Source organism: Nicotiana tomentosiformis, chromosome 2, assembly GCF_000390325.3.
Source record: "Nicotiana tomentosiformis chromosome 2, ASM39032v3, whole genome shotgun sequence".
Classification (NCBI taxonomy): domain Eukaryota; kingdom Viridiplantae; phylum Streptophyta; class Magnoliopsida; order Solanales; family Solanaceae; genus Nicotiana; species Nicotiana tomentosiformis.
In genome coordinates this window covers 18,960,925-18,976,717 of record NC_090813.1, presented here as the reverse complement: position 1 = coordinate 18,976,717, position 15,793 = coordinate 18,960,925, and positions in this window count along the sequence as shown.

Below are 15,793 nucleotides of genomic sequence, written 5' to 3'. Positions count from 1 at the left end.
ATAACTTTTTTGTTGTTAAACTTTAAACTGAGAGACTATAATATTTTTTCAACAATTTTAACTTCTTCCAATACTTCTCCATTGGTCCTTAGACCATTGACTACTTCTTCAATTCTTCTAAAATATTCTTTCACATACTTTGTTGGTCTCATGTAAGCAAACTCAAATTGACTCCTAAACTCTTGCAGTTTCTCCTTCTTTATTTCAGCAGCTCTTCGATATGACTTCACCAAGATTGTACAAGCCTCTTTTGATGACTCTGCATGCAAATATTTTTTAGATACATGCAATTCGACCTTGATGGCGAGATAGTAACGTGCCTTATAATCTAAATGTCTCTTCTTCTCCAATTACATAGTTGCATCACCCATCAATATTATGCCTTCTGGGGGTTCCTCAAATCCTTCATCAATGGTGGACCATAATCCAATAGCCTTAAAAAAATTCTTTATCTGTTGATACCAAGTTTCAAAATTATTTTTGCCATCAAACACAAAAACGGGACAATTAGGTAATAGAGTATCCATATTTTTATGTTGGATCTCACACAGGCTTTGACAGAATCTCACACAAGCTCTGATACCAATTTGAAGGATAGAAATACCCCAAGAATAATTTAGGCACAAGCAAAAAATTCAACAAAGAATATATAGAAGAAATTTATTAAACTAGGGAGAGAACGTGGTAGGAGGATTTTTCACAACTCATAAACTCTTGTATCTCTCTACAAGAAAACAAGTAGTTGCACCCCTATTTATAATACTACAAAATCAAAAACCTATTCCAATATAAAATTGATAAAAAAAAAACCTAACTAGACATGAGTTAAATAAACTATCAAAAAACAAATCCTAGACAACTTAGGAATACTAATTAATCTTGGTTTAGTTTCCAACAATTAAGAATATATTCGGCGTGAACTACATTGACCTAGGGTATAGGAATAACTTTTTTGAAATAATTTTCTAAAAAACGAAATTGCCGAAAAAAAGGGTAAAATTAGAGAGGTCGAATTGGTCAAACTGTAATATAATTCCTTTTTCATTAGTGATAAATAATTTAAAATGATAGTTATAAATTAATAAAACAAGCGGGAGGGAAGCATAATCGTAAATTATATGGAGAGTTAATGTTATGGAGCCAATTAAAAAAATCTATTTTATGTTGTTCTATATAGGTTATTAATATTGGCGATCCTCACATTAAAGTTATTATTCTTCTTCATAGAACTATGTAGACGTATAACCTTCAAGCTAACATTCAAGCTTACTTTCATAAAATATGTTGTTACAAGCAGAATGAGTACAAATCAATATTGTACCACTTTTTTTAACTTCTTAAACACAAATATAAAAGTCATACATCAAAATAATTATTAAGGCAGCATATGACTTTAGCGGGACATAATTTATTTCTTGACTGAATTAGCTAATCGATAGGATCAACATTCATTATTTTCAAAAACTTTTATTTTTTTTTAATTTTTATTTTTTAACGTAGATAAATTATTTAATAATATTATTCATGTAATTTTCTAAACTTTTATACTTATTGATATGGGTACACGCACAACGCGTGTACTATAGACTAGTACTATATTAAAAGCATGAAACTCCTTAGCGAAATATTTGTCGCTTTTTTTTCCCTTTAAAAAGTAAATTTTCACATTCAACAAATTGTAATTTGAATTTATTTTTTTAATATTTAGAATTTTCAAATCAACTAAGATTTTAGTTAGTAAATCTTTTATTTCCAAATAAGGAGGGAAGTTATCACGACCCAATTTTTTCTCTGTTGGTTATCGTGATGGCATCTAGTCTTAGGGACTAGGTAAGCCTAACATTTACTGAATAACAACAATAATTAAATAACATCTAACAATTTTTGAAATGGAAATCTCTATAAAATTTACAATTTTCAAAACCGGTAGTACAAGTCATAAGCTCTACTGAGTTGCTAGAAAGCCTATAAATACAATTGTTTTGAAATAGAGATAAAATAGTGCGAATACAATGTCAGAAGGTGACTATGAAGCCTAGGAACGCAGCAACAAGTTTACCTTGAGTCTCCACAGCAAGATCCGTACTGCTAGCGATCGGTCAACTGACTCCACATTTTCTGGCTCTGCATAAAAATGTGCAGAAGTGTAGTATGAGTACACCATAGTCTGTACCTAGTAAGTATCAAAACTAACCTCAGTGGAGTAGTGACGAGGTACAGTCAAGACACTTACTAATCAAATAACCTGTGCCATATTAACATAATCGAAAACAAATAGCAGCGATAGCAACAATAATCCACTAGTGCTATAAACAGTAAGGCAGCAAGAACACCATAATTATTACTCGGACGAATAAGAAACACAAGTACAACCAATTAAACAAGTTCTTCAAATATAAATCTTTAACACATAATTCTTTCGAATAAACACCCTCCAAATATATTTCTTCAAATAAGTATCCTTCGAATATAAAACTCTTCCAAATAAATATCTCATATCATAATCATAAAATACAGTTTTCAACCCCCTTTCATATTCTCATGGTACCTCGTGCCCATATTTCTAATCACAACCGCACGAACAACTCTCGTGCCAAATATTTTAATACATAAAATCCGCACGATTAATTTATTTTTAAATAAAGTAAAGTTATTCAACAATTTATTTAATAATTTATTTTTAAGAATTCAACAAAGAAATGAGTTTATTTTAGAAATATTTTGAGTAAAGAAAAAATGACATTTCAATTTAAATAAAATATCAGATAATCTATTGCTTCGGATATAAACTTATTAATTCAAAACATAATAGTAACTTCTTTTATTTAAAACAACTCAGTCATCGAAAATCGGTAAAAACCAGAAATATAAATCTTCAGAGTCTCGTACTAAAAAGCCCAAACCAACACAATACAACAAGGAATACAAACACATAGTAAAACTCAAATAATACATCACGGCAGATAACAAGAATTTACCTATCACGGAAATACAAAATAACCAAAGGCAAGTGCAACCATAGAGAGATGTCAATAAAAGGGCACTCTCGAGATACCATCTCGTAGTCCCAAAAGTAAATGCTCAACAGAGGATCTCCCGAGGTACCGCCTCGTAGTCCAAAAAGTAAATATGCAAGACAGGGGGATCTCCCGAGATACCGCCTCGTAGTCCCAAAGTAAATATACAAGAGAGGGGGATCTTCCGAGGTACCGTCTCGTAGTCCCAAAGTAAATATGCAACAACAACAATGCCCCAAGGCTATCACAAGTCATCATAATTCAATTTCCGACATAGCCCACCTTGTCTCGCCATGTGTGCAATAATAAAGTGAATGTCCCCCTTGTCTCACCACACGCGCATAATAATATTCTCACCTTGTCTCGCCACATGCGCATAATAATATTCCCAACAATATAACGTGCCAATATCACATCTCATAAATTGCATCTCAAGTGCTCAAATATTACAACATATCACAGATTTGCACATCAAGTGCTCAAATATTACAACTCGCCACAAAATTCAACAATACATTATTTTTCATAATAAGGACCCATGGCTCGACTATAATATGCACAAAATCTTAACAAATATATCCGGGAGTGAACAACTCAACAAAATAATATTTCACATAAAAATTAAGGTGGCAATCACACTAAATCATCATACAAAAATAAATCCAACAAAACAAAGATTTAGGCAAAACAATTAAAGAATTTAATAAGTGTCAATAATTTCCAATTTAACACATAAGGGCGTCTAAGGATTTTAACCAATGTAATTTGCATATATAAACTAAGTACGTACTCGTCACCTCGCGTATATGGTTTTCAATTACACAAATTGCACATAAGACTCAATGCTTAAGGAGAATTTTTCCCACTCAAGGTTAGGCAAGATACTTACCTTTTTGAAGTTATGCCGATATTCCAAAATCACCTTCTTGCTTGAATCGACCTCCGGACCGCTCAAATCTATCCAAATTAATTGTATAACTTCATTAAAATTCATCGAAAATAATTCTAAGTAATAATACGTCGACTTAAAATTTTATTCCAAAAAGTCAACAAAAGTCAACGCGGGACTCGCCTCACGGAACCTGATAAAATTTTTACGAAATTCGAACACTCATTCCGATACGAGTTCAATCATACTAATTTCATCGAATTCCAATAACAAATCGTCCTCCAAATCTTGAATTTTCATTTTTGAAAAGTTTTTACAAAAATTCTCATTTCCTCCATTAAACTCGAATTAAGCGATGAATATAACCATAGATTCATTAAATATAATCACTTTAGGATATAGAACACCTACCAAAGTCAATGTCTTGAAGAACTCCTCCAAAATCGCCCAAAAACTGAGCTCCAAAATCTCAATCGAAAATGGCAAAATGACTATTTTTGGTCCTTAAATGTTTCTGCCCAGTTTCGCACCTACGGACGAGTCGCCGCATCTGCGAAGCCGCTTCTGCGAGCCAAGATGCGCACCTGCGCTGCCTCCGCTTCTGCGAGCACAGTGGCTGCACCTGCGCTTGCGCTTCTGCGCAATTGTTGCCGCATCTGCGGCCTTCTCTCCAGCTCCCCTTCACTCGCTTCTGCGATGAAGCATCCGCAGAAGCGAGAATACCAGTAATCAAAATTCCAGCAGCTCCAATTGTCCAAAAATCGATCCATTAACCATCCTAAATTCGCCCGAGGCCCCCGAGACCTCAATCAAATACACCAATATATCCCAAAATACAATACGAACTTAGTCGAGGCTTCAAACTACGTCAAGCAACACCGAAATTACGAATCGCGCATCGAATCGAATTATGAGTTTTCAAATCTTTCAACTTCTATATTTTGCGCCGAAACGTATAAAATCAATCTAGAATGACTTCAAATTTTGCACACAAGTCATAAATGACGTAATGGAGCTATTCCAATTCCGGAATATAAAATTCGACCTCGTTATCAAAAATTCAACCTTCGGTTGAACTTTCCAAAAATCTTATATTTTCCAACTTTCACCAAAATGCGTCGAATTGCCCTACAGACTTCCAAATCCAAATCTGAATACACGCCTAAGTCCGAAATCATCATACGAAACTATTGCCATCATCGAAATTTCATTCCGGGGTCGTTTGCTCAAAAGTCAACTCTCCGGTCAACTGTTTTCATTTAAGCTTCTAAATAAAAATTGTTCCTTTAATTTAATTTCGAATCTTCCGAAAATCAAACTTGACCACACACGCGGGTCATAATACATATTTCGGAGCTGCTCGAGACCTTAAGTCACTGAACGGGGTGTTAATTCTTAAAAGTCGTTACAGAAGTCCTAATATTTAGAATTTTAAATCAATTAAGATTTTATATAATATAAATCATTTCCTTATAACTTATGTATTCTTGCTTTTGCCAAATAAAAAGTAAACAAAGGAAGAAGCAATATTTTAGTGTATCGAATTTAACACTATTCTCCTAAATTAGTGTTTTATTGTGTTGTTATCATTCACTTACAGCAAAATTAACATTGTTATGCGAAATAGAGAAACAAAAATTCGATTGAACCTGATTATAATAATTTATTATACAATTGAAGTTTGGTATAATTTATTTTGCCGATCGAATCTCAATAATAGTGATCCAATGTAGCTCAACTAAAATATTACATATTAAATTATTTTCTTATTTAAATGAGTGAGCTAATATTATGAATTTGAATCAACAAAAATAAATCATGATAATAGCATTTTTAATTGAATATAAATTATAATTACAGTTGAATATAACAACTGTAATTATTTATAAAAGATTAAAGTTGAATATAACAATAAATTTTAAAAAACAATTCTCAGATGTCTGAAACCACAATAAGGTATCTCAGTACTTTCGTGAGACATTATTTCTCTCTATATTGAGCTATTTAAATGGGATCAGGATTCATTCTTTTTAGGAACTTTGTTTTTCTTTAATTTTATTTTTTAATAAAAATATATTATTTAATAGTATTTAAGTAATTTTTTAAAATCTATATAATCATTAATATAGGATCGCACGTGCAAAGCGCATACCATGAGACTAGTACTATATTAAAAGCACGACATCCTTTAGAGAAATGGCATTCATCTTTTTTACCCTTTTAAAATAGATTCATATCGGACATAATTCTAGTTTAGGTTTACTTTTCTAATGTTTAGGATTTAATTATTAACTAAGATATGGGTACTAAATCTCTCTGTATTCAATAAGGTAGGATGTTCTATTATTTAGAATTTTAAATTAATTAAGAATTAGCATAATACAAATTATTTCCTTATGACTATACATATAATTATATTTATAATTTTTTTTATTTTGGTTGTCAAAACAAGAGTTTTCTCGCCTTTGCCAAATAAAAAGGAAAGAAAGAAGCAATATAATTTATTTAGCGTATGGAGTCCAGCACTAATCTTCCTAAATTAATGGTTTATTGTGCTATTGCATATAGTAATGAATATAGGTACTATTGACTTACAACAAAATTATATCATTGACTTACAACACAATTACCATTGCTATGCAAAAGAGAGGAAGAAAAATATTATTGAACCTGATTATAATAGTTTATTCTATAATTGAGGTTCGATATAATATATTTTGCCGATTCAATGGGATTCAACAAAAAATATTGCATATTAAAAAAAAAAAAAAAAAATTGTGATGAGCTAATATTAAAATATTGAATCAACAACAAAAAGAAAAATATTTTTGTGTTGAATATAACAATTGCAATTATTCATAAAATATTACAGTTTAATATAACAACAAATTTTCAAAAAAATATATATTCTCAAAGAAGTTGTCTAAAATCACAATAAGGTATACCTCTACTTTTGTGAGACAATATATATTCCTATATTAAGCTACCTAAATGGGGTCAATATTTTAGAAATTTTTATCTTTAATATTTTATTACACAAATACATTATTGAATTAAATAATTTATTAAAACTTGTATACTCATTAATATTGTCACGACCCAATTTCACTTGTAGGTCGTGACGGCACCCAACACTACAGCTAGGCAAGCCAACTAATAAATTAAGCATACATTGATAAAATTTAAAACCAAGAAAATATAAACTCAAACTCTACCAATGTGTGTGCCAAGACCCGGTGTCACAAGTGCATGAGCATCTAGTAGATTATACAAAACTCCAAATACTGTTTGAAATGAAATAGACAGAATATAAATATAAGAAGAGACACTGGTAGCTGCAGAACGGCTCAGAAAGACAGCTCACCACTATGCCTCGGGATGACGTGGTATCTGATGATATGTCCTCCACTAGTACCTGTCTCAGATCCTGTACAAAAAGTGCAGCAAGTGTAGTATGAGTACGTAAACAACGTATACCCAGTAAGTATCAAGCCAAATCTCGAAGTGGTAGAGACGAGATGGCCGACTTTGACACTCACTATGGGTCAATAATAATAACTGAAATAAAACTAGAATTTTTAAATCAGCATGATTTACAGAATTTACAATAATTTATTTAATCAACGGAAATAATCAAATTCCTTCAAATGTAACCATTCTCAATATATTGATTAAATTTCTTCAATTCAAATAATTTCTAATTTATCAATTAAATCTCATTTACAGGAGTAAAAATTAATTCCTTAACAAGTAAGAATAATAATTCATTAAATTCCAAGGATTTTTCAATTTATTAATTAGCTTCACAAGCTGAAATAAATTATTAAAGTCGTGTAATTATTATTATTAAGCACGATTTCTGCCGAGGACGTACAGTCTGATCCAGAATGTCGTGTACACTGCCGAGAGACGTGCGGCGCGATCCATAGATGCATATATATCCTGCCGAGGCGTTCGGCCCGCTCCACAAGAAATGAGGACATTTTCTTATGTGCCTCCCGGAAGGAGAGTATATTTATTATAAGATAAATTCGGGAGAAAAATAATTTCTTTTAACAATTAATTGATTTAAACAGAAAATCAAGCATATAAGATTTTCATCCTTTAATATCTTTATCTAACAATTCACAATATATTCATATATATCAATTAATATTAATTAATCAAAGAATACAATTTACACAAGTAATGCATGCTTTGAGTCCTAAACTACCCGGACTTTAGCATTAATAGTAGCTACGCACGGACTCTCGTCACCTCGTGCGTACGTAGCCCCCACAATTAGCAATAATTATTTAATTTTAATCACTTATGAGGTAATTTTCCACTCACAAGATTAGACAAGAGACTTACTTCGTCTTGCTCCAATTTAATCCACTATAAGGCCTTTTCCGCGATTATCCAACTCTGTCTCGCTCGAATCTAGCCAAAATAATTCGATACAATCACTAAAAATTATAGGGATCAATTCTATAAGAAAATACTACATTTTTAATAAAAATTCCGAAATTAATTAAAACATTCATCTGTGGGGCCTACGTCTCTGAATCCGGCGAAAGTTATGAAATTCGTCGACCCATTAAATTATGAGTCCAACCATACCAGTTTCACTCAAATCTGACTCCGAATCGATACCGAAATCTCGAAAATTCGTTTCTATGAGATTTCTAAAATTTCCCAAATTTCAATCTCAAAACACTAATTAAATGATGAGAACAATGATATATTTATGTTTATAGACCAAATCCAAGTTAGAATCACTTACCCCCAATGTCTTTTCCTTGAAAATCTATCAAACAATCGCCTCTGATCAAGCTCCAATTTGTTAAAAATGGCAAATGGGACGAATGCCCTCTGTTTTTATAACTTACAGCTCTGTCCAGCTCGATCAAGGAACTCGATCAGGGGAGCTCGATCTCAGGGAGCTCGATCTTGGGAGCTCGATCATGGGAGCTCGATCTTGGGAGCTCGATCTTGGGAGCTCGATTTTTGGGAGCTCGATCATGGGAGCTCGATCTTGGGAGCTTGATCTTGGGAGCTCGATTTTTGGGAGCTCAATCTTGGGAGCTCAATTTTTTTGGGCCTCGATCTTGGGCTCGATCTCAACCCAGAATTTCGAGCAGAAGAGAAAAATTGCAGCAACCGTTTAAGTCCAATTATTGATCCGTTAACCATCCGAAACTCACCCGAGACCCTCGGGACCTCAACCAAATATACCAACAAATCCTAAAACATCATACGAACTTAGTCGAACCTCTAAATCACATCAAACAACGCTAAAACCATGAATCATACCTCAATTCAAGCTTAATGAAACTAAGAGTTTTCAACTTCTACATTCGATGTCGGAACCTAACAAATCAACTCCGATTGACCTCAAATTTTATACACAAGTCATAAATGACATAACGGAGCTATAAAAATTTTCGGAACTGGATTCCGACTCCGGTATCAAAAAGTCAACTCATCGGTCAAACTTCCAAACTTAAATTCTTGTTTTTAGCCATTTCAAGCATAATTTAACTACGGACTTCCAAATAAAATTCCGAACATGCTCCTAAGTCCAAAATCACCATACGGAGCTGTTGGAATCATCAAAATTCTATTCTGGGGTCATTTTCTCAAAATGTTGACCGAAGTCAAACTTAGCATTTTAAGGCCAACTTAAGGAACCAAGTGTTCCGGTTTTACCACAAACACTTTCAAATCCCGAACCAACCATCCCCACAAGTCATAAATCATTACAAGCACATACGGGAAGTTTTATTTTAGGGAACGGGATTCTAAAAGTTAAAATGACCGGTTGGGTCATTACATTGTCCACATCTTAAACAAACGTTCGTCCTCGAACGGGTTTAGAATTGTATCTGGAGTGTTGAATAAGTGTGGATATCTGCTCCGCATGTCTTCCTCGGCCTCCCAAGTTACTTCCTCGACTGGTTGGCCCCTCCACTGGACTTTTACTGCAGAAATCCTCTTGGACCTCAACTGGCGAACCTGTTTATCAATAATGGCAATTGGCTCCTTTTCATAACCCAAGCTATTATCTAGCTGAACTGTGCTAAAGTCTAACACATATGATAGGTCGACATGATACTTCCGGAGCATAGATACGTGGAAAATCGAATGAACTCCCAATAGGCTGGGAGGCAATGCAAGCTCATAAGCAACCTCCCCAACTCGTTTCAACACCTCAAATGGGCCTATAAACCATGGGCTCACCTTGCCCTTCTTCCCGAATCTCATAATTTCCTTCATCGGCGAAACCTTCAAGAGAACTTTTTCACCTACCATAAATGATATATCATGCGCTTTCTGATCCGCGTAACTCTTTTGTCTGGACTGTGCTGTACGAAGTCACTCCTAAATCAACTTTACCTTTTCCAAGGCATCCATTACCAAATCAGTACCATATAACTTAGCCTCACCTGGCTCAAACTATCTGATAGGTGAACGACATCACCGACCATATAAAGCCTCAAATGGAGCCATCTCGATGCTGGATTGGTAACTGTTATTATAAGCAAACTCGCTAAAGGCAGGAAACGATCCCACTGACCTCCAAAGTCGATCACACATGCCCTGAGCATATCTTCCAAAATCTGAATTGTCCTCTCTGACTGTCCATCGATCTGCGGATGAAAGGCTGTGCTGAGCTCTACACGGTTCCCCAACTCACTCTGTACTGCTCTCCAAAAATGTGAAGTAAACTAAGGGCCTCTATCTGATATGATGGAAATTGGCACACCGTGCAACCGAACTATCTCCTGAATATAAATCTGGGCCAACCTCTCTAAAGTATACATAGTCACAACAGGAATAAAATGTGCCGACTTAGTCAACCTGTCAACAATCACCCAAACTGCATCAAACTTCCTCAAGGTCCGCGGTAACCCAACTACAAAGTCCATAATAATTCGTTCCTATTTCCACTCTGGTATAGTCATCTGCTGAAGTAGACCACCTGGCCTCTGGTGCTCATATTTAACTTGCTGGCAATTTAGACACCTAGATACATACTCAACTATGTCCTTTTTCATTCGTCGCCACCAATAATGTTGCCTCAAGTCACGATACATCTTAGTAGCACCTCGATGAATAGAATACCGAGAACTGTGTGCCTCTTCCAGGATCTTTTTCCTCAGTCCATTCACATTAGGAACACATAGATGATCCTGGAGTCGCAGAACACCATCCGCTCTAATAGTAACTTCCTTGGCACCACCTCGTAGTACCGTTTCAAGAAGAACCATCAAGTATGGGTCATCATACTGGCGAGCCTTGATCTGCTCAAATAGTAAAGATTGGTCCACCACACATGCAAGAACTCGGCTAGGCTCTGAAATATCCAGCCTCACAAGTTTGTTAGCCAAGGACTGAATATCCGAGGCTAATGGCCTTTCCTCGGCTGAAATGAAAGCCAGACTACCCATACTCTCCGCCTTCCTGCTCAAGGCATCTGCAACCACATTTGCTTTGCTCGGATGATACAAGATAGTAATATCATAATCTTTTAGTAACTCTAGCCATCTGCGCTGCCTCAAATTTAGATCCCTCTGCTTGAACAAATGCTGCAAACTACGATGATCAATGTAAACTTCCCAAGACAACCCATAAAGATAATGCCTCCAAATCTTTAGAGCGTGAACAATCGCAGCTAACTCCAAATCATGTACTGGATAATTCTTCTCGTGGGGCTTCAGTTGACGTGAAGCATATGCAATAACTTGCCTTTCCGGCATCAATACACAACCCAAGCCAACACGTGACGCGTCGCAATACACTGTATATATTCCCTAACCAGATGGTAACACTAACACGGGTGTTGTAGTCAGTGTTGTCTTGAGCTTCTGAAAGCTTGACTCACAATCATCGGACCATCGGAACTGAACACCCTTCTGGGTTAATTTGGTCAAAGGTGCTGCAATAGATGAAAAACCTTTCACAAACCAACGATAATAACCTGCTAAACCTAGAAAACTCCTGATCTCAGTCGCCAAAGTGGGATGATGCCAATTCTGAACTACCTCAATCTTTTTGGGATCAACTTTAATACCTTCGCCCGATATAATATGTCCCAAAAATGCTACATACTCTAGCCAAAACTCATATTTAGAGAACTTAGCATATAGTTTTTGTTCCCGCAATGTCTGAAGCACTACTCTCATATGTTGCTCGTGTTCTTCCTTACTGCGCGAATAGATTAATATGTCATCAATGAAGACAATGACTAATGAATCAATATATGGTATGAATACCCTGTTCATCAGATCCATAAACGCTGCCGGGGCATTAGTTAAACTGAAGGACAATACTAGAAACTCATAATGACCATATCTAGTCCGAAAAGCAGTCTTCGGAACATCTGAATCCCGAATTTTCAACTGATGGTACCCCGACCTCAAGTCGATCTTAGAGAATAACCTAGCACCCTGCAACTGGTCAAATAGATCATCAATACGCGGCAACGGGTACTTGTTCTTAATAGTGACTTTGTTCAATTGGCGATAATCAATACACATCCGCATTGTTCCATCCTTTTTTTTCACAAATAATACTGGTGCACCCCAAGGCGATACACTCGGTCTAACGAACCCTTTGGCTAGTAACTCTTCAAGTTGTTCTTTCAATTCTTTCGAAGCAATGCGATACGGTGGGATAGATATAGGCTGGGTATCTAAAGCCAAGTCAATACAGAAATCAATATCACGATCAGGTGGCATACCTAGAAGATCTGATGAAAATACATCGGGGAACTCCCGAACTACAGGCACTGAATCAATAGCCGGAGTCTCTGCAGTAGTATCCCGAACATAGGCTAGATAAGCCAAACAACCCTTCTCAACCATGTGTTGAGCCTTTATAAAAGAAATAACTCGATTAAATGAACTAACAGGCGAACCCTTCCACTCCAGCTTAGGCAATGCTGGAATAGCCAAGGTAACAGTCTTGGCATGACAATCTAGAATAGCATGATATGGAGATAACCAGTCCATGCCCAGAATAATTTCAAATTGGTCATCTCAAGCAATAGGAGATCTACTCTAGTTTCATAACCACATAATGTAATAATACAGGACCGGTAGATCCGGTTCACAACAACAGAATCGCCCACAGGAGTGGACACATAAACAGGAGTACTCAAGGACTCACGAGAAACACCCAGGAATAGAGCAAATAGAGATGACACATATGAATACGTAGATCCCGGATCAAATAATACTGAAGCATCTTTGCCACAAACAAAAATAATACCTGTAATCACGGCATCTGAGGCCTCTGCATCTGGTCTAGCCGGAAAAGCATATAACCGAGCTGGAGCGCCAACTGTCTGGCCTCCGCCTGGCTGACCTCCACCTCTAGGATGGCCCCTACCCACCTGTCCTCCAACTATGGGTGGTCGGACTACTGGTGGAGCAACTGGTCCGGTAAGCATAGGCTGTTGACCCTGCTGTACTGGTCTATCCCGAAGCATGGGGCAAAACCTCCGCATGTGACTGGGATCCCCACACTCGTAACAACTCTTCGGTGCGATGGGCTGCTGACTAAGTGTCTGGCCCTGGGGACGTGAATACTCACTGGGAGGACTCTGAATAGCTGGTGGGCGGTAAGAACTCTCTGGGATAACATTGAGATAAGGTCGCACTGGAGCACCTCGAGGAGGTGGTGGTGCTGGATATGGGGGTCTGCTGGACTGCCCCCTTACGAACTGACCTCTACCCCCGGACAGAGCACCTCTGAACTCTCCAGAGTACCTGAACCGCTTATCTCTCATAATCTGCTCTCGGCTCCGCTGACGTACACCCTCAATCCTCCGGGATATCTCCACAACTCGCTCATAAGAAGTATCCATCTCAACCTCTCGAGCCATAGTGGCCTGAATACCAGTATGTAAACCGGCTACAAACCTTCCCACTCTCTCCGCCTCAATAGGGAGTATCATTAGTGCATGGCGAGATAATTCAGAAAACCTCGCCTCATAATCAGTCACTGACATCTGACCCTACTGGAGCTGCTCAAACTGAAACCGCAACTCTTCCCTCTGGGAGGGTGGAATATACCTGTCCAAAAAGATACGGGTGAACCTGTCCCAAGTCATGGGAGGAGAATATGCTGGCCTGCCAAGAGCATAAGACTGCCACCATCTACGAGCTCTACCCTCTAGCTGAAAAGTAGCGAAATCAACCCCATGGGATTCCAATATCCTCATGTTGTACAGTCTATCCTTGCAACGATCAATGAAATCCTGTGGATCCTCATGTCGCTCACCCCCGAAGATAGGAGGATGTAGTCTAGTCCATCTGTCCAATAGTTTCTGAGGATCGGCAGCTACAGCTGGCCTGGGCTCCACCCACGGGTAGTGCACCCTGGGTCTGATATACAGAAGCTGCCTGTCCATGAGCCTGCACGGTAGGGGTCTGTGCTCCCTCGCCCACCTGAGATGTGGTTGGGTCTGCCGGAAATAAACCGGCCTGAGTCATATTGTCCATGAACCACAGCATACGACCCATGACATCCTGAAATCCCGGTGCAGATGTGAAGTCCACCGGAGCTGGCTCTGCCACAAGCACCTCACCCTGCTCCTCAATAATGAGATTCTCTGCTGGATCCACTGGCGGCATAGCTGGAATAGTCCTGGGACGTCCTCGCCCTCTACCACGGGCTGGAGCCCTCCCTCGGCCTTTGCCTCGGCCTCTAGCAACTGGGGGAGTAGCTCTTCCCTGGTCTGGAATTTCATTCGAGCGTGTTCTCACCATATGTGAGAAAATAAGAGAAGGAATTTTAGTGCTACATTAATTGCACGATGGAATGTGAAGAAAGGTAATTTCCTAATACCCTATAGCCTCTCGAAGATAAGTACAGACGTCTCTGTACCGATCCGCAAGACTCTATTAGGTCTGCTCATAACTTGTAAGACCTACGTGGACCTAGTGCTCTGATACCATGTTGTCACAACCCAATTTCACCTGTAGGTCGTGACGGCTCCCAACACTACAGCTAGGCAAGCCAACTAATAAATTAAGCATACATTGATAAAATTTAAAACCAAGAAAATATAAATCCAAACTCTACCAATGTGTGTGCCAAAACCTGGTGTCACAAGTGAATGAGAATCTAGTAGATTATACAAAACTCCAAATGCTGTCTGAAATGAAATAGACAGAATGTAAATATAAGAAGAGACACGGGTAGCTGCAGAACGGCTCAGAAAGGCAGCTCACCACTATGCCTCGGGATGACGTGGGTATGTGATGATATGTCCTCCACTAGTACCTGTCTCAGATCCTGTACAAAAAGTGCAGCAAGTGTAGTATGAGTACGTAAATAACGTGTACCCAGTAAGTATCAAGCCTAATCTCGAAGTGGTAGAGACGAGATGGCCGACTTTGACACTCACTATGGGTCAATAATAATAACTGAAATAAAACTAGAATTTTTTAATCAGCATGATTTACAGAATTTATAATAATTTATTTAATCAGCGGAAATAATCAAATTCCTTCAAATGTAACCATTCTCAATATATTAATTAAATTCCTTCAATTCAAATAATTTCTAATTTATCAATTAAATCTAATTTACAGGAGTAACAATTAATTCCTTAACAAGTAAGAATAATAATTCATTAAATTTTAAGGATTTTTCAATTTATTAATTAGCTTCACAAGCTGAAATAAATTATTAAAGTCGTGTAATTATTATTATTAAGCACGATTTCTGCCGAGGACGTACGGTCCGATCCAGAATGTCATGTACACTGCCAAGGGACGTGCGGCGCGATCCATAGATGCATATATCCTGCCGAGACGTTCGGCCCGCTCCACAAGAAATGAGGACATTTTCTTATGTGCCTCCCGGAAGGAGAGTATATTTATTATAAGATAAA